General features: G+C 41.4%; 1 protein-coding gene across 2 annotated transcripts in view; it reads right to left on the bottom strand.

The window, feature by feature from the left end:
• galnt1 (UDP-N-acetyl-alpha-D-galactosamine:polypeptide N-acetylgalactosaminyltransferase 1) overlaps window positions 1–19,998 on the bottom strand; it is a 221,260-nt gene that overhangs the window by 92,316 nt on the left and 108,946 nt on the right. The window contains exon 3 of one of the 2 annotated variants that reach the window (XM_084337059.1): window positions 1–79. This exon is cut by the window's left edge and continues 34 nt beyond it. The gene's annotated coding sequence lies outside the window, so the exon portion shown is untranslated. The remainder of the gene's footprint in view (window positions 80–19,998) is intronic. The other variant, XM_084337060.1, reaches the window with a different exon arrangement.

Here is a 19,998-nt window from a genome sequence, read left to right as displayed (position 1 = left end):
TGCTCAAGGACACTTCGAAACGCTGCCCGGGAGTAGCGGGAATCGAACCAGGAACCTCCGGATTATCCAGACGACTGATCTACACAGAGCACAGAGAGGAAATTGGTATCTATCTTCTTTTCTGACTCTGGAGAAGACAGTAATTGCATTTCCCATAATGTTGGCGCCAATTGCAAAAAAAACATGTTTGTCCCATCAATGATGGATGAGGCTTTTGATACCTGGTCTAGAAGGGTGTGGTTTCACTGTCTGATCTCTATTGATGGCAATTGTACCTCTTTTGAACAGTTGAACATCATGAAATGTGATATTTCCAGAATGAGATCACATTTTTATTAGGTACTGTATTTGCAGCACCGGAACTTTATAGCCTTGAACTTTAGAACTGCTTTCCATCATGCTCTCCCCCACTTCCCTGCTAGACTAAATATTTTACTGTAAATCGATCAGAAAACACGCTATAAGCATATGACTCAACATGTACAATTTGACGCCTTTAGACTTCCTTAAAGATAAATGGGAAACAGATTTAGATTAACCAATTTCAGAGGAAACTTGGCACGAAATCATACAAGAAATTCTCTCCTCTTCCATATGTCTTAGACATGCTGTTATTCAATCCAAATATGTGCACCGTCTGCACTGGTCTAAAATCAGACTTTCCGAGATAAAAAGCTGACCGGTCCCATGTGTGATCGATGCAGGCAGGCTCCAGCCACTCCGCTGCACATGTTCTGGACATGTCCACCGCTTTACACGTTCTGGAAAACCTTCTCAAGGATATTTGGAAAAGCAATAAAGCAGTCTGTGTGGAGCGGCGGCGGCCAGATACCCTTCTTACTATGTATGAAATCAGCATACGGCATATTCTGCTCCCCGCTGACCAGGAGACTGATAGAGACTGATACTGTTTAATCCAGCATGCTGGTCTCCTGCTTCCTCCAGGCCAGAGGACTGATTGATTGATTGATTGAAAATTGTATTAACAGATTGCAGAATGGGTACTAGGGGTGGACGGTATAAACGGTATGAATTTGCGCTACGGTATGGATTTTGACTATACCTTGTGACCGGTAGAGCAACTCTAAAGTAGCAATGACGTAACCACAGTGTGGAGGGAGGGGGCTGCTAAGTGGAGCTAATGTTAGCTTGCTGAGGCAGGGCTCTACAGTGTGACTATTTCACTTGCAAAATAGATATGTGCGAACTGGAACAATTATTTAGGAGCACAGAGGCTTTGCGTAGTGGGTGTGTCAACGCGCAATTGTCATTTCATGACACGGAACAGAGCGGACCTTCAATTCTAGAAGCGAACTAGCTCTTCAGCCCTGCGTTGCACACAGCTGTGTGACAACTTCTCTCGCGAGTCGCGCAGTTTCTATGTGTAATGTAAACTCTGCGACGGGTCCAATCGTCTAACATGCTTTGCATCCTCGCCATTCTGGAATGCCAACTTTGTGCTAAAACCTTATGTAATGTTAAGTGTTGATGTAGTAGCCTCAGAAAACTAACGTTAGCTCCACTCCTAGCAGCCTGTTGATGTAGATTCAGCAAGCCAACGTTAGCTCCACTCTAGCAGCAGCTCCCTCCCTCTCTCTCTCACTCTGTTTCCCCCTGCATCCCTCTCTCTCTCTCTGCTAACAATCCTGATTCAATACTTAAACCTATTTCATTAAAAATGAAGATATTGATGGACATTAGCTATAGTATAGCTCAGCAGCTGTAACAGATTAATTTTATTATTTTTGATTATTTATGTTTTAAGTTAAGTTAAATGACAAAAAAAGCCAGCGGTGGACCGACATAACAAACGCTGTCACTGTTTACTTGTGTAATGACATGGTTCCTTTTCAAACTGTCGATTGAAAGGGCTTTAAAGACATGGTCAAAGCACTGGATCCAAGATACGCGTTACGTTACGTGCCTGCAGACACTTGAGAAAAGGTTTTGCATTTTTCTATTGCAGTTTTGCACAATAAATGTTCTTAAAATACCTCTGCACTATGTGAAATATGTCCTAGTAATACAAGAGTACAGTAATAGCTGCCATACCAGTGTTTTACCCCTTCAGAAGCATTTATATAGACATTTTAAGATAAGTTAATATACCGTGATATATACCGTTACCGTATAGACCATACCGTCCAGCCCTAATGGGTACAATACAGTACAGCTCAATACACACAATTGTTAACACTTTGAGTGGCGACAACGTGTATTGTCGTGTTATCATGCCCCCTGTTGAGTGCCGACGACGTGTATTGTCGTTTGATTTTTTTATTAGCAATCTGAATTCATATTTCATCAACCGAGTCTCCCGTTGGTACAGCAGCCCCTCCAGGAGCTCAGATGGGAAAAAAGCGCCCCCTATCGTCTATCCCTGTGTAACTGCAGGTCAGTCGATTAGACTGACCTGGGATCTGTAGATCTGTAGAGGTGGAGCCAACTGGCTCGATTGTGCTGGGAGCCGTCTGATCAAGAGGGATCTGATCGTGAGACGGAAAACAAGTGTCTGTACTAGGGTGAAAGAAACAATCCCCACTACCAAAATGAAAGTTTACCCAAATCAAAAACCCTGGGTAGACAAATCCGTCCGTGAAGCTCTGAGAGAGCGCACCAAAGCATACAATGACGGCCTAGTGGCAGGCAACATGAATGACCACAAGGTGGCGCAACACAACGTAAGGAGGACAGTGTCAGAGGCCAAACGGCGCTACAGGGATAAAATTGAACTCCAGTTTGAACAAGCTGACTCTAGAGCTATGTGGCAGGGGCTCAAAACGATGACAGACTACAAAGGCGCCTCCCTCAAACTGAACAGTGACATCTCCTTAGCAAACGACCTCAATACCTTCTATGCGAGGTTTGATGCTGGTAATAACAACACCAGCTCACAAGCCTCGGCAATGGGGGGGGGGGGGTCGGCTGCTGATGGAGGCGCAGTGTTCAGGGTAACAGAGCATGAGGTGAGGCGGACCTTTAAAAAAGTGAATATCAGGAAGGCAGCAGGTCCGGACGGCATCCCCGGCCGCGTCCTAAAAGTCTGTGCCGACCAACTGGCCCCAGTATTCACTGACATATTCAGGCTGTCATCCCCACCTGCCTGAAGAAGTCCACTATTATCCCTGTACCCAAAAAATCCAAGCCTGCTTGCCTCAACGACTACCGCCCTGTAGCTCTCACCTCCATAGCCATGAAGTGCTTTGAGAAGCTAGTAAAGGGCTACATCTGCTCCTCCCTCCCCATCAACATGGACCCCCTGCAATTTGCATACCGCCCCAACAGGTCCACGGAGGACGCCATATCCCATGTGCTGGACACAGCAGCATCACACCTGGACAAGAGGCAGGGGAACTATGTGAGAATGCTATTCATCGACTACAGCTCGGCATTCAATACCATAGTCCCCTCCATACTCATAGCCAAGCTCAGGGACCTGGGCTTGGGCTATGACCTCTGCCAGTGGGTCTTGGACTTCCTGACTGGCAGACCCCAGGTGGTGAGAGCAGGCAACTGCACCTCCTCATCCATCACCCTCAACATAGGGGCCCCCCAGGGCTGTGTTCTGAGTCCCCTCCTCTACTCCCTGTACACACACGACTGTGTGGCTCAGCGGAGTAGCAATACAATCGTCAAATTTGCTGACGACACAGTGGTGGTGGGCCTGATCTCTGCCAACGACGAGAGGGCCTACCTGGAAGAGGTCAAGGTCCTGGCGGGATGGTGCCAGGAAAACAGCCTCTCCCTGAACGTCAGCAAAACAAAGGAGATGATTGTGGACTTCAGGAGGTCGGGGGTCAAGGACTACAGCCCCCTCAGCATCGACGGGGCACCGGTTGAGAGAGTCAACAGCTTCAAGTACCTCGGAGCCCACATATCCGAGGACTTGACATGGACCATACACATTAACAGTGTGGTGAAGAAGGCACGACAACGCCTCTACTTCCTCAGGCGCCTAAGGAAGTTCCAAGTCAGCCAGAAGATCCTTAAGAACTTCTACTCATGTACAATAGAGAGCATCTTGACCGGCAACATCACCTCCTGGTTTGGGAATAGCACTGCAAAAGACCAAAGCAGACTACAAAGAGTGACACGTTCAGCCGAACGCACAATTGGAGGGGGGCTCCCCACCCTCCAGAACATTTACTACAAGCGTTGCAAGGGGAAGGCTAAGAGAATTATTAAGGACTCGAGCCACCCGAACAACTGCCTCTTTGAACTGCTGCCGTCAGGCAAGCGATACAGGAGTCTCAAGGCGAGCACAGAAAGACTCAGAAGTAGCTTCTATCCCCAGGCCATCAGGCTGCTAAACGAACAATGAATGAACACTACACAACAACAACCACCAAACACACATAGCACACACATCCACACGCACACACTCACTTTAAACAAACACACTGTAGCACCCACTACACACACTTTATAGCACACACACTTTATAGCACACACCCACTTTAAACAAACACACTGTAGCACCCACTCCCCACACTTTATATTTATGGATGAAGGATTGCACTACAACTCGTACACCTTACTGTAAATTGTACCTAAAATTGTACCTCATCCCATTTCTGCTTTGCACTAGATAGTACTGTACATTAGTACACTGCATAGTATTGTGTATTGTATATTATATGGTAACTCAGAACATTGTACATATGTCTATACCGAACAACTGTGACCTCATTTTCTTCTTCTAAATTCATGCTATATTATGTTATTATGTTATTTGATACTATCTTGTCTAGCACAGTCTCTGGAGCGTAACAGTAAGAAGCATTTTGTATGAAAGTATTCTGTACTTCTGTATGACAACTATTAAAGAACTTGAACTTGAACTTGAAGTGAAATATATATTTACAGCAGCCAATAATCAATCAATAAGCGTGATCGATATTTGGAATGGCGATCAGGAATTGGAATAATCTTTTTGGATAACATCTGATCTCAGGTAAGGAATCTATTTTACCAGTCTTAGGATAATCAGACCTGTTTTCATGGAGATATAAGCGTTTGCCCTATGCTGTGTGTGGCTGTGTGGCTGTGATCGCTGATGAGGAAATAAGATAATCGTTATTTCAGCCCGCGTCTATAGCGTGCATAAGTACACATACACTATCGATAATCTAGCATTTATTTGAAAACTATTCATAAATAGGCAGAAAAATGACAGTTTGTGTATTCTAGAATATTCCAGTAAATGCCTTTTATCACGGAATCTTTATATTTTCCTTGAAAACGAGGGCTTTTCAAAATGCTATAAAATGAAAATGAACCGATAAAAAAACAATCCGTTTCGACAATGTTGACTGCAAACAAGTCATTGATAAGCGACGGGCAGATTAGACACATAGCCATAATTTAAAACATAGATTAGGCGTTTTTAACGCTAACATTGAAGTGGATGATGCCATTCAACGGGGTAAAAAAGTAAACAAGGTAGGCACTGATAAGGGGATGCAGACCAGAGAAAGACTTTCGTCTTGTTTACATCAGGGTCCCCCATTTTCAATTCATCATAACATAAATGACATACATGACATACAGGTAGACAGTACTGCTACATCTATACATTTATGACATACATTTGCGGGGGAAGAAACTGTACATTGGAGGAGGTTGGGTAGGTGGGTGGGGGTGGGTAACTGTACGTTGGAGGGGGTTGGGTTTTGACATTTACAGGGGCCAGTTACGAATTGCAGTCTCCCGTAGGTGCTCTTTGAGAGTGGTTTTGAAGGTGGGTAGTGATTCACATTTAGGGCTGTACCGAATGCTTCGAAGCTTCGATCATAATGTTGACATTCGAATTCTAAATCAACATTTGAATTTTTTATTTTTAATAAAAAAAAATTAAATGTATTATTATTATTATTATTATTTTTTTTGTCTATTCAATCTGTTTAAACCAATGGGGGTTTTCTTCACAGTTGCAGTTAAAGATTAGGCTACACTAATATTATAATATTATACGATAAGACGTCACCATCACTTTCATACAAACCGTACCCTTATTGGATTATTTATGTTGACGAAACTGATGAGTTATATTCATTAAAGAAAGTCGATTTAATTAAAAAAAATACTAATTTAATCAGATTAATCACTTTATTCAAATTGAGGATTTAGTTTAAAAAAAAATTGATTTATTTTTTAGTAATTTTTGTTTTAATAGACATTCGAAGCTTCGTTTGAATACTTCAATCGAAGCTTCGAATGTTAAAAAATGACATTCGGTACAGCCCATCACATTCCTTTACAGCTGTGGGTAGGGCGTTCCACATTGATGTGGCATAATTGCGAAACGTGTTTAGTCCCTTGTTTGAGCCGAATCTCGGTACTGATACTGTTTAAATCAGCATGCTGGTCTTCTGCTCTCTCTTGGCCAGAGGACTGATACTGTTTAAATCAGCATGCTGGTCTCATGCTCTCTCTTGGCCAGAGGACTGATACTGTTTAAATCAGCATGCTGGTCTCATGCTCTCTCTTGGCCAGAGGACTGATACTGTTTAAATCAGCATGCTGGTCTCATGCTCTCTCTTGGCCAGAGGACTGATACTGTTTAAATCAGCATGCTGGTCTCATGCTCTCTCTTGGCCAGAGGACTGATACTGTTTAAATCAGCATGCTGGTCTCATGCTCTCTCTTGGCCAGAGGACTGATACTGTTTAAATCAGCATGCTGGTCTCATGCTCTCTCTTGGCCAGAGCCAGAGGACTGATACCTGTTAAGCTGTAGCCCTATTTTCAGAATTCTTGCCTAAAGGTACATGCCTAAAATGGAGGATTGCTCCACTTCTACAAGGTCAATTTGCATGTTCTTGGTATCTAGGAACATTTAGGGACCTGGGGGTATGTATTCCCAGTGTCAGAAATATTGTGTCTGTTACTAGGCTTGAGTAAATTGTAATAAAAAAAAATTTGATTTTATTTTGCATCTGTGCCGGTGAATAACACCATGTTACAATTGTGCCGCAAGAGATTTCGCTCACTGAGCTCATTCAGCACCTTCTTGAGATCAAGTGTACAAAAAAAATCTAAGCAAAGAAATAACGGGAAGATGATTAAACAGAAGGATTTGTAGATACAGTAATAAATTATAATCAATTTTAATTATAAATTCATATTTGACTTTGAACTTTACCTTGACCTTATTATGGCCAAATCATACAGCTATGGATAGGGAAAAGGCTCCTCTTTCCAATGGCAGTGTTAAATCTGGATTTAGTCATTTCCTCTCAGTTTTACAATAAAATAGCTATAATTAGCATTTTTCCGATAAATTCTTATTTTCTGTAAATCATATAAAACATCGGTAAAATGAAAATATACACTTTGACTGCATATGGTTAATGTCTTCTCTCTTGGATACATTTGAAGAAAAAAAACACAACATTACCTGTGGGCCCTCTTGAGGACGATTTGCGACGTGCCACTTTGCCGACCTCTAGCATTTCTTTTAATACAATATATAGATAGAATTAAAGCCCTATTTGTTGCCTGTCGATATCCCGTTCAGGTGACAAAATCCGTTTAGCGGTTCTCGAGTTACATTAGACGGTGGGCCGAAGGTCTCTAGAGGCTTCCGTTAATGAAATGATTGATCTGGTTAAACAGACTATATGTTATTGTAATATGAACTACATAATATACTATAATAACACATTTCCGTTTGTTGGCAACGGTTGTTGGGTCATATCTTTATGAAATTAATGTGTTGATAAGATAAAAACTACCTACGTTTGTGAAAAGGGGCGTTGCTGCGGAACCAATCAAAACGCGTTACAACGTCAGGTGACTTGATTTCTCCCAATGACATTCCTCAAGCTCCGGAAACTAGGAAGTAAATTTGCGACTCGTCTGTTGACAACACTGGATTTAGCTCTGCATCGGTAAGCTCTCAATACTCATATACATTACTATTGAAATGCATTTTTACTTAACTCTACAGCATTATTCAAACGTGATAGGAAGTTATGAGTCATCAGCTGTTTATATGCATCCGTTTTGACTTCCGATTACACATTGGAAAATATTGTAGCCAGCTCACAGACTAACGTTACGTTAGCATTTTAACTTTCTCAGATAGCAATCTAACATTACGTTAGTGTAAATCAAACAACTCTAACCCAATACTAATAATAGTAACTTGTTTCACATTCTTGCTGTGTGTTACACTATGGTATAGCGGTATGTGTTGTTGCCTGTGACGTTGTACTGCTACATCTATTTATGACATACCAGATTTGTAAATACAGTACTGTTTGTCACAAGACGTTGTCACAACAGTTACATATGTACAAAATATACTGTCTCATAAATATACTCTTCCAATATATAAATATACATATAAATATATTGTTTTAGATGCTGTTGTCACTATGAATTACAAATGGGGGGCCCTGATGTAAACAAGACAAACGTCTTTCTCTGGTCTGCATCCCCTTAACAATAGTTTGATATTGGATGGTCCCTGTGCTGTTGTTTACTGTCTATCTGTATGTCATGTATGTAATATGTTATGATGAATTGAAAATGGGGGACCCTGATGTAAACAAGATGAAAGTCTTTCTCTGGTCTGCATCCCATTAACAATTGTGTGTATTGAGCTGTACTGTACTGTACCCATTCTGCAATCTGTTAATATGATGAATAACGTTATCTATTGTAGTAACAATGTTCCAAAATGTATTGATTGTTTTTCTGTTTCCCCAGATGCTCAACCCTGGACCACACGACAGATATATTCTAGGCCTAATTAACCCTAGCCTGAGGGTTCTATAGTAATCAATCATGCAAGCTCAAAGATTGAGCTCTTGAGGTGACTGCTCTATATCAAGAACCATTATCAGAGTGGCAACTGCAGGACCTGTATTTCCCAAAACAATGAATATCATGATTGAATGAGAGGCCATGGTAAACAGCACAGTGAATAAACAATGTGCAAGTCAAGTCAAGTCAAGTCAAGAGTTTTAATTGTCACGGCATACAGGTATACAATGAAATGCGGGTGGTCTTGCCCGCAACAATGTGCAATACAGTGGTACATATAATAGAATCAAAAGAAGGAAACACCATTGTGCAGTAACAGGTAGCAGGTAACATGGAGTGACATCTCGGTATCTGTACATAGTTATTTACAGAGCATGTGGGACATGCTAGTTAGCTTTGGTAGTGCAATACACTGTTCCTGTTATTCTAATTTAAAGTGTCCTTTCCTTTGGCCATAAGTGTGCGTGTGTGCGACATGAGTGTGTGCCCGCTCATGTTAAAGTGTTAAGTGGCTGCTCGTGTGTGAGCGTGCACAGTGTGCGTGTCGTGTGTGTGTTCATGTGTGCTTGTGTGTGGACAGTTCAATGTTCTGAGCACTCAATGTTCATTGTTCATGGCTCTGATGGCCTGGGGGAAGAAGCTGAGCCTAAGCCGCTCTGTCCTAGTAGCTGGGGTTCGCAGGCGTCTGCCTGACCTCAGCAGCTGAAACAGGCTGTTATTGGGGTGGTGAGGGTCTTTCATTATCCTGCAGGCTCTGGATTTGCACCTCTTGTTGTATAGAACCTGCAGGGGGGGTAGTGCAATACCCGTGGTACGCTCGGCTGAGCGCACCACTCTCTGTAGGGCCTTCTTGTCCTGTGCCGTGCTGTTTCCATACCAGGCAGTGATGTTTCCGGTCAGGATGCTCTCTACAGCTCCTGAGTAGAAGGACTGGAGTATCTTCCCCGATACTCTGAACTTCCTTAACTGTCTCAGGTGGTAGAGACGCTGTTTCGCCTTCTTTACTACTGTGTCTATGTGTGTTGACCATGTCAGGTCCTCTGAGATGTGGACCCCCAGGTACTTGAAGCTGCTCACCCTGTCCACGGTAGCCCCGTTTATCATCAGTGGTGTGTGTGTCTCCTGCTGTCCTCTCCTATAATCCACGATCAGCTCCTTGGTTTTACCAATGTTCAGGAGCAGGCTGTTGTCCTGGCACCAGCGTTCCAGTACCTCAACCTCCTCCCGGTAGGCCTTCTCGTCGTTGTCCGAGATCAGCCCCACCACCACCGTGTCATCTGCGAACATCACTATGGAGTTGGAGCTGAACTTGGCCACACAGTCGTGTGTGTAGAGTGAGTACAGCAGGGGGCTCAGAACACAGCCCTGGGGGGACCCGATGCTCAGGGTGATGGTGTTGGAGGTCTGACCCCCCACCCTGACCGCAGTCCCCTTATATATTGTTCTGGATAGAAGTGGGGCCAGGCTAATCTGCAAGAGCTCAACTTTTGAACAAGGATGGTCTCACATAAGCTGTCCGGGGACGACTCACACAGCTCTCTACTCTCTGGGCCCTGGACTGGACACCCCTCCACTGTACTAGTTACACATTACACACATACAAATGACAATAACACTATCATGTAACAACCATCAAATGCACTCACAGCACACACATCCACATGCACACACTCACTATTAAACAAACAACTGACTGCAGCACCCACTTTAGAACACCTAAACACACTTTATATTTATTGGCAAAGAATTTGCACTACAACCCATACCTCATTACACCTTACTGTAAATTGTACCTCATCCCATTTCTGCATTGTACTGTATAGTATATTGTATTGTAACTCAGTTACTTTTCTACTCTGCATTGTACATTGTATGTATATATTGAACACTTGTCTACGTACTTGACTTCTATTTTATACTTGTCTACGTACTTGACTTCTATTTTATACTTATCTATTTTTATCTAGCACAATCTCTGGAGCAAAACAGAAAGAAGCATTTTATATAAAAGTATTCTGTACTTTTGTATGACAACTAATAAAGAAACTTGAACATCAAAAAATCAACATTCTGTTCTCTATGCCAGGCTAGATCTGACCTTGACTCATGTTACAGGATTAATACACACTTTATACACAAATTGCATATAGCATTCTCTTTGGTAGCATTCATTCTGTGTTTATTGTGTCATACTGGGGAATAATATTAATATTATTATGTCCTATTGGGGACATAATTAAAAATTCTGAGCAATTCAATCGTTTTTTTTATGGAGAGGACGTCTGACATTAATTGAAAACTGTATTAACAGATTGCAGAATGGGTACAATACAGTACAGCTCAATACACACAATTGTTAAGGGGATGCAGACCAGAGAAATACTTTCATCTTGTTTACATCAGGGTCCCCCATTTGTAATTCATAGTGACAACAGCATCTAAAACAATATATTTATATGTATATTTATATATTGGAAGAGTATATTTATGAGACAGTATATTTGCAGTCCAGAGAAAGACTTTCGTGAGAGACCAACAAAAAAAACTTGGAATCAAATTGTGGTCGTAGATCTAACGTTAATATCACGTTAACAATCTAATGGCTAGAAAGCTCACCTGACGTCGATATGGCTTAATACAGTGCGAAATACAATCTTATAGTAAGAAACAAAACACAAGTTGAACATAGTTTTGAACGTTTTATTACAATAGTATTTAGGTCGGACCGTCGGATCTAACGTTAATATCACGTTAACCATCTAAAGCTCATCTGTGACGTCGTTATGGTTAATACAGTGCGAAATACAATCTTATATAGTAACAAAACAATACACAAATTGAACATAGTTTTGAACGTTTTATTACAATAGTATTTACTGTCTCATGTTGCGATGTATAATACAGCTAGCGTTCCAGTCAGATTCTCTGTTGTTCTTGTTGACAATTTTGGGGTCCGTACTTCCCGTTTCTGTATCCCGATTGGTTTATCAGCTAGAGGTGTCCCAAGATATGCATGAGCAAACATTGAATCTAAATGTAAGATTACGAACACCGATGACCAACAGACGGCTGGCCAACAAACGTATTTTGACTCAACATAATAACTAGATATTACACACAAAGAATTGTGTAGTCTGCCAACATGGATCAATCAAGTTCACTTTAGACTGACTCGGCCTCCCCTCTACATGGCGATATGTGAGGCATGCGCCAAAGTACACATTACCACCCCGACTCCCGGGGCTGTCGCTCCGTAAATCATTTGCCGATCTCGAAAACGTTTGGACAGGGTTGTTGTAGCCAATGAGTGAGGCTTTCCAATGATACCCCACGTGGGGATCTAATACGGTCTCTATTGATTGATTTATGATAAAGAAAAGCAGGGTCCCCTTACAGCTTAACAGGTTAAATCAGCATGCTGGTCATGCTTCCTCCAGGCCAGAGGAGTGATATTGGAAATACTCTATTCCACCAACATACAGTGAGTATGGTCATTGGATCAGGGAAGGCATGTATCATTTTACATGGGAGAAGATTATATATACTGTCAGAGGGTCTACTAGGACATTTCATATTATTTGGCAGCCTTTCTTAACCTTTGTTGAGGAAATGGAGAATGATAACATGACAATGTAATAAAAAGAAAGTATCATTTCATTTTATTTGTGTTATAAATTGTCCCTTTATGGGTGCCTGGCTATAATGTTTGGGGGGGGGGGGGGGGGGGGGAGACTTTATTATGTTTCTTTTTCTGTTTGGATCTGTGATACCTGCGATTCCTGCCACCCAAACCACAAACTGTATGAGCTCAACGGTACCGCAGTCTCAGGTCCACATCCAAGAGAACACTGAACAGTTACTTCCACTGGGCAAACAGACTACTGACGGACAGACTCAAAATGATCACATGAGCAAAAGCACCTTCAGTGTCTCACACACCACACAAGCACACTTATTACATGCACACACTGCTGCTACTTACACTGGAGAATCATTCCTTGATTTTTTTAGTTTTTTTTACCATGTAAAGAAAACCAAACATATACCTTGTATAGTTTGTATGGATCGAATATACGCTGTGTATTATGTTTACACATCTACTACAGTTGAGGAGCCAGGGAAAAGAAGCATCTCGAAGTTTTTCTGAATGTATGTACATTTTCTTTTTTACAATAAAACAATCAGAATTTGAATAATGTGAAAATAATTTATATATGAAAACAATTTTAAAAAGATCAATCTGGGATTTTATTAATCCATATTGGATTATTCAAATGAATATTGATTCAAATCGAAAGATATTTAACCCAGCCCTATAGGGAGGTGTAGGCTGACGTCACTGGTTGTTCCACCCGTATAGGGATTCATCATTGGGAAAATGGATTATCGGCTATTGTAACAATTCTGCCGCATGAACATTGGCAAGCTTTCCATTTTTGCACAAAATGAGTTCCCTTCTACCACTAACATTATTGTTTAAGCATTTTTGGTTGAAATAAAGGTAGTTATAGACCACCGTAACACTTCCGGGATTCTGAAATCAGGGAGGAGATTGCGGGGGGTGCATATGAATGAATGTGGACGAGAGCCGTGATGTAAGTGGTTGCCGATACGGCTGTGGGGGTGCTAGAGACATGATCGAATAGACGTTTATGCGCCTCGCTCTCCTGAACACGGCGTGACCCATAACTAATCGATCAGAACTAAATCGGCAGAGAAAAAGCCCATTTTAAAGCACCTATTCCGCTTGGACATGCGCAGAGTGCCCATGGAGTCTGGACGACGCGAGATGACGCTCGAATGAATGTGGACTGCTCCCCCCTCTGATAGAACGGTCCACATTCATTCGAGCGTCATCTCGCGTCGTCCAGACTCCATAGGCACTCTGCGCATGTCCAAGCGGAATAGGTGCTTTAAAATGGGCTTTTTCTCTGCCGATTTAGTTCTGATCGATTAGTTATGGGTCACGCCGTGTTCAGGAGCGAGGCGCATAAACGTCTATTCGATCATGTCTCTAGCACCCCCACAGCCGTATCGGCAACCACTTCCATCACGGCTCTCGTCCACATCCATTCATTTGACCCCCCCGCAATCTCCTCCTTGATTTCAATGTAACGCGGAAGTGTAGTGGTCTATAAGGTTTTTAATTTGTCGTAAAAAAAGAACTACAGTTACCAGTAGGCAGCCTGTTGTTCACTAGGCAGCCTGTTCAGTGTTGTCGCCTGATCCACGTCACAGCCAGCAAGCTAGCTAGCTAGCTAACGTTAACGCTACCTCGCTAAACGTACTAGACGTTAGCAATGTCTACTGTCGTTAACCATTTTAAATCGGGCATGTAGAGGCATTTCGGGACTGAGTAAAATGTGCAGGTCATCTTCTCAGACCTGTGCACTGCATGCATCATGCCGGCTAGCGAGCTAGCTAGCTACACGTCACGGCCGGCGCCACGATAGCTAACTAACGTTACAAGCTCAAAAACCTTATAACTATAATTATAATATAAGAAGGAAGAAATTAGATAATTTAACCAAACAGATCACTCAGATTGACAAATCGCTCCATCACCTGATTTATATAAGGAACGCCTATTGTTACAAGCAGAATTCGATACTCTGACTACCACCCATACCGAAAAATTACTATTCAAATCCAGATACAATTACTATGAACACGGAGATAAGGCGAATAAACTATTAGCTCATCAATTAAGACAGGCATCAGCTTCGCATCAAATACCACAAATCCAAACTCCAACAGGTAGAACTACAGATCCCAAAGAAATTAATGAACAATTTAAAAACTTCTACTCATCTCTCTATGCTGCAGAACAATCCACTGACCCGTCTGCCTTTAGCAACTTTTTTGACTCTCTTGATATTCCTAAAGTTGACTCTGACTCAGCGGTGAAACTGGAGGAGCCTATCACAATAGAGGAGATTGAAGAGGCTGCTCACAACATGCAGGCAGGTAAATGACCAGGCCCCGATGGTTACCCAATCGAATTCTATAGGACGTTTTTTGGTAAATTGGCGCCACTTCTTATTGATATGTACAATGAATCCTTCTGCTCTTATAAATTGCCCCATACACTTACTCAGGCCACAATTTCCTTAATCTTGAAGAAGAACAAGAGGAGCTACCGTCCTATATGTTTGCTATCCGTGGATTTAAAGCTTCTTTCCAAACTACTATCTATGCGTTTAGAATCTGTACTACCCTCTATTATTTCCCCAGATCAGACTGGATTCATAAAAAAACTGTACTCTTCTTTTAACACTAGGCGGCTTCTTAATGTCATGTATAATCCCTCTTCTTCCTCAATATCAGAAGCTGTGATCTCACTAGATGCCGAGAAGGCTTTTGACCGGGTGGAGTGGAGCTACCTATTTTACACCATGGAGAGATTTGGCTTGGGTAAAACATTTATCACTTGGGTGAAACTGCTTTATACCTCCCCTATAGCCTCAGTCAGAACCAACAACACACATTCTGAATATTTTCCAATAACAGGATATAAACTAAACAGATAAAAGTTAGCTATTCCCTCTGAATGCTGAAGGTCGAAATTACCCCTTGCATACTTTGCCCTTTAAAATTTCCCCACTTGGCTTCACATATCTTGGCATTCGTTTCACAGACAAATTTAAGGATTTATTTAAATTTAACTTCTCCCCTTTGTTAAGCAAACTGCATAAAGACTTTGAACGATGGTCGCTATTACCCCTGTTAGGGCTGGGCAATATGGAAAAAAATCATATTGCGATAACGATATGATAATGTTATCATATTTCTCGATATCGATAATTATCGAAATTGTTATAAGTATTAATCTTTTTTATTTTTTATTTTTTTTTAAACAACAGATGTATGTTTATTTTGCAGCAATTCTTTGTCATTGCCGCCATCTTTAGTGTTACATCCCCTCACACTCCAGTTCTCAGGCTGCAGCTGGTTTAAAAGCGAAAGTAAACCGGCTTCTCTGCTGGCTGTGGCTCCAGGGGAGTTGAACAGTTCTGGCTCTGCTAGTTTATTTTCTATCTTTTGGCGCTTTTTTGGTGGACAAACCACCGCACATGTGCACCGTGACTCGTGACTGGAGTCTAGTTCTGCTAGCACACATAGCCTACTGTGTACAGATGGTTTCAAACTGTATTTTAAATTAGAAAGCAAACAAAATAAATGAGAGAAGAGAGAGAGAAAAATAAATCTCAATTTGGTCAGTATTGTCATTTGGACAAGCAAAGCCATTACTTTAAGTTGCAGGCAAGAAAGACAAGTCTGTCCACTGTATCTGGTTTTAAAACTGCCCTGTTGCAGGTAAAAAAATAAAAATAAAAAATAAACGATTGTTTTTTATTTCGATATTCGATATCGATTATTAAAATATATCGCGATATTTATCGTTATCGTTATATCGCCCAGCCCTAACCCCTGTCCTTAACTGCGCAAGTCAACTCAGTTAAAATGAACTCCCTGCCAAAATTCTCATACCTTTTTCAATGTTTACCCATCTTTCTCACACAAGCATTTTTCCAGAAAATTTACAGTTTGGTGTCGCAGTTCATCTGGAATAGGAGAGTCCCTAGGCTCGGTAAAGCCCTCCTACAAAGACCAAAACCTCTGGGAGGGATGGCTCTGCCCAATTTTTAATTCTATTATTGGGCAGCCAACTTTAGAGCACTACAACATTGGGCAAGGTTTGAAGACACACCTTCATATCCTGTATGGTTGCTTTTGGAATCCTCTTCTTCCAGCCCTGTCTACTTTTTCCCACCTCTCCCTACTCTAAAAATATTATTGTCAAATCAACACTTAGGATCTGGAATCAGTTTAGACGACATTTTGGTTTACAATCTTTTTCTTTACTAGCTCCAATTACAGCTAACCCTGTTTCCCCCCCCCCCCCCCCCCCCCCCCTCTGTGACGGATAGAGCTTTTCTCTCCTGGTCCCCTCTTGGTATTAGAACATTCAGAGATTTATATATAGAAAATATTTTTGCATCATTTGAACAACTGTCTGACAAGTTCTCTCTTTCGAGGTCACATTTCTTTAGATACTTGCAAGTCCACAGTTTTGTACTTAATGTCAACGCACAGTTCCCCAAACTTCCAGAAGCCACTCCTATTGACACTTTACTAAAGCCTACACTGGTCACAAAGGGTATTATATCTGTCCTGTATGGCTTGATTTCCTCACTGCGTCCTACCTCATTAGAAAAGATCAGGAGGAGATGGGAGGAGGACCTGGGTGAGGACATCACAGAAAACCTGTGGGAGGATATTCTACACCGGGTCCACTCCTCTTCAATTTGTGCCAGGCACGGACTGATCCAATATAAAATTGTTCACCGTTCACACTTGACTAAAGTCAGGCTAGCCAAGATATATGGCAACATTGATCCCACCTGTGATAGATGTCACTGTGCCCCTGCTACACATAGTCACATGTTTTGGTCCTGCCCTTCCCTACATAATTTTTGGTCTGAAATATTTGAAACTATCTCAAATAGTATTGAGATCCCAATCAGCCCGACTGCCATAACTGCTTGCTTTGGTGTCTCCGTTTCCCCTACTACCCTGTCTCTGCCACAATATAAAGCTGACCTGATGGCATTTGTAACTCTCCTGGCTAGACGTCTCATTTTACTGCATTGGAAGTCACCCACTCCTCCATCTCACTCTATGTGGCTCAGGGATATTTTGCACTTCCTTAAGATGGAGAAAATAAGGTGTGTCATAAGGGGTTCTACAGCTAGATTTTATAAAACATGGGGTCGTTTCTTTACTTATGTTGGGGAACAAGGTGCAATCGACCCCCCATAAACAATGCTCACTTCTAGCCTAGCACTGTCCAGTCGATTGACCCATCTACATGTGCAAGTGTAACCTGATGTTTACCTTCTCACTTAAACTGACTGTATGTCCGAAACAATATCTATATTTATTTTGTGGTGTACTGTACTCGCTGTAGTCTATATATTCAACAGACCTATACTTTGACTACTTATACTAGGGATGCACCGAAATTTCGGCTACCGAAAGTTTACGGCCGAAAATGGCAAAAAATTTCCTTTCGGCTTTCGGCCGAAAGAGTTTTTTCACCGAAAATATAATACCAAAACAGAAACAACCTGTAACCTAACGCGTGTTGTTGTGATGATGTCGCGCTGTCGGGAGTCGCGCTGTTTCTATGTAAACTCTGCGCGCAACGCGTCCAATAAATGCATCTTTAACATCCTTTACTATATGCCTGTCGCGGTTAATCACTGAGTGATCTAATATGCATATTATTCAGAGCGAGGGGGGGGGGGGGGTAGTGTTTCTCACATTGACGCTGTCTGTCGTTGATAATATAATCTTTCTCGAGCATACACGTCGCGCGTCTACTGTGCCGAGTCAAGAGAGCACATTCAACTGGGGACTAGAAAGGTGCGCTCAGTAGAGCACAGATGTCCACCGCGGCAGCCAGAGAAAAGATGGAATTAATGTGCTGTATGCATTCAGAAGTGCTGAATAAATGTTTTATGGACCCATAATAGTGATTATTTATTATTTAAGTTAAGTTTTGCCATAATCATATATTTTTCCATAATCATAATGTTCCACAACATTGGTAAAAAAAATTCTATTCTATGAATCATTTTCGGCCTTTGGTTTTCGGCCAACTGTTTTCTATTTTCGGTATCGGTTTCGGCCAAGAATTTCCCATTCGGTGCATCCCTATACGTACTGTAGCTCTGTGCAATATGTATATTATTTACATTCAACAGACCTATATTTTGTCTATTTATACATAGCTTTGTGCAATAGGTATATTGTTTATATTCAACAGACCTATATTTTGACTAATTATACGTAGCTTTGTGCAATATGTATATTGTCTACATTCAACACTTATATTTTGACTACTTATATGTAGATATGTGCAATACGTCTGGCATATATGTGTACAGTTTGACCTTGTGCTCATCTCATATTGCAACGAAAAACTTCAATAAACAAAGTTTTGAAAAAAAATAAAAAATTAAATAAAAAGTATAACTACTACTGTCGTGTCCATAAGTTCCCTCGCAAAATACTTTGTCTGTGAGGACAAAAGTAAATAAGAAAGATATATATATAACGCTGTATAGCATATTCTCTAAAAAGTATACTAAGAGGAGATAACCATTTTAAATCAGGGCATGTAGAGCCCGCCGTAAAAACAACAACGTTATAAACTATACACAATATGCACAACGAAACAATGATTTACATTAGTATTTACTTAAGCATTACATCACGCGCAGGAGTGGTTTGTGACCAATAAACCATGCCTAGGGGTGGTCGTTAGACCCCCCTAGGCATGGTTTATTGGTCACAAATCACGACTGCAAGTGATGTAAAGCTTTTATACAACTGCCAGATTCATCCAACCTTATTTCTATACAATAAACACACATTAATCGAAGATTTATTGAAAAAACCATCCGCCAGAAAAAGTAGTTCCCACAACTACAAAAAAGACAAGTTGCCTCCATGTGGAAGCAGCTTGAAGTGCATCCAACCAAACTAACACATCCAACTGTGTATTATTGGAATGATTGAGAGAAGTTGCCTCATGTGGAAGCAGCTTGAAGTGCATCCAACCAACTAACACATCCAACTGTGTATTATTGGAATGATTGATTGAAAATTTTATTACCAGATGCAGAATGGGTACAATACAGTACGGCTCAATACACACAATTGTTAAGGGAATGCAGACCTACTTTCCATAGAACTTCATTCTTAGATGCTTCTATATAAAGTAGGTAAAACAAATTAAAAAGTCTTCTTTGCCCTATAGGAAAAAAACGTTTTCTTCGCCCTATTCTTTTATTTATTTTTTTAAACCTACTGTAGAGGGCCTAAACTTAACCAGTTGGAAACCAAGCGTACAGTAATAAAATTAGCAATCAATCAATCAATCAACTCAATAGGCCATGCTCACTTAGAACAGCGCAGCACCCAGCTCTCTGACTATCCCCCGCGTTGCAGGCAGAGTGTGTGTGTGTGTGTGCGTGCGTGTGCGTGCGTGTGTGTGTGCGTGTGTGTGTGTGTGTGTGTGTGTGTGTGTGTATGTGTGTGGGGGGGGGGGTGTGTGGCGGTGGGTGGAGACTAGAGCGAGCGCTGACAGTCGAAAGGAAAAAGAAATTGAAAAAAAAATCGCAAATTAATCCATCAATCAATCCGCGATTTTTCTTTT

This window comes from Notolepis coatsorum, assembly GCF_963971535.1.
Source record: "Notolepis coatsorum genome assembly, chromosome: 19".
Classification (NCBI taxonomy): Eukaryota; Metazoa; Chordata; class Actinopteri; order Aulopiformes; family Paralepididae; genus Notolepis; species Notolepis coatsorum.
Note: the sequence above shows the minus strand (reverse complement) of the source record. Positions and strands in the feature narration are given on the sequence as shown.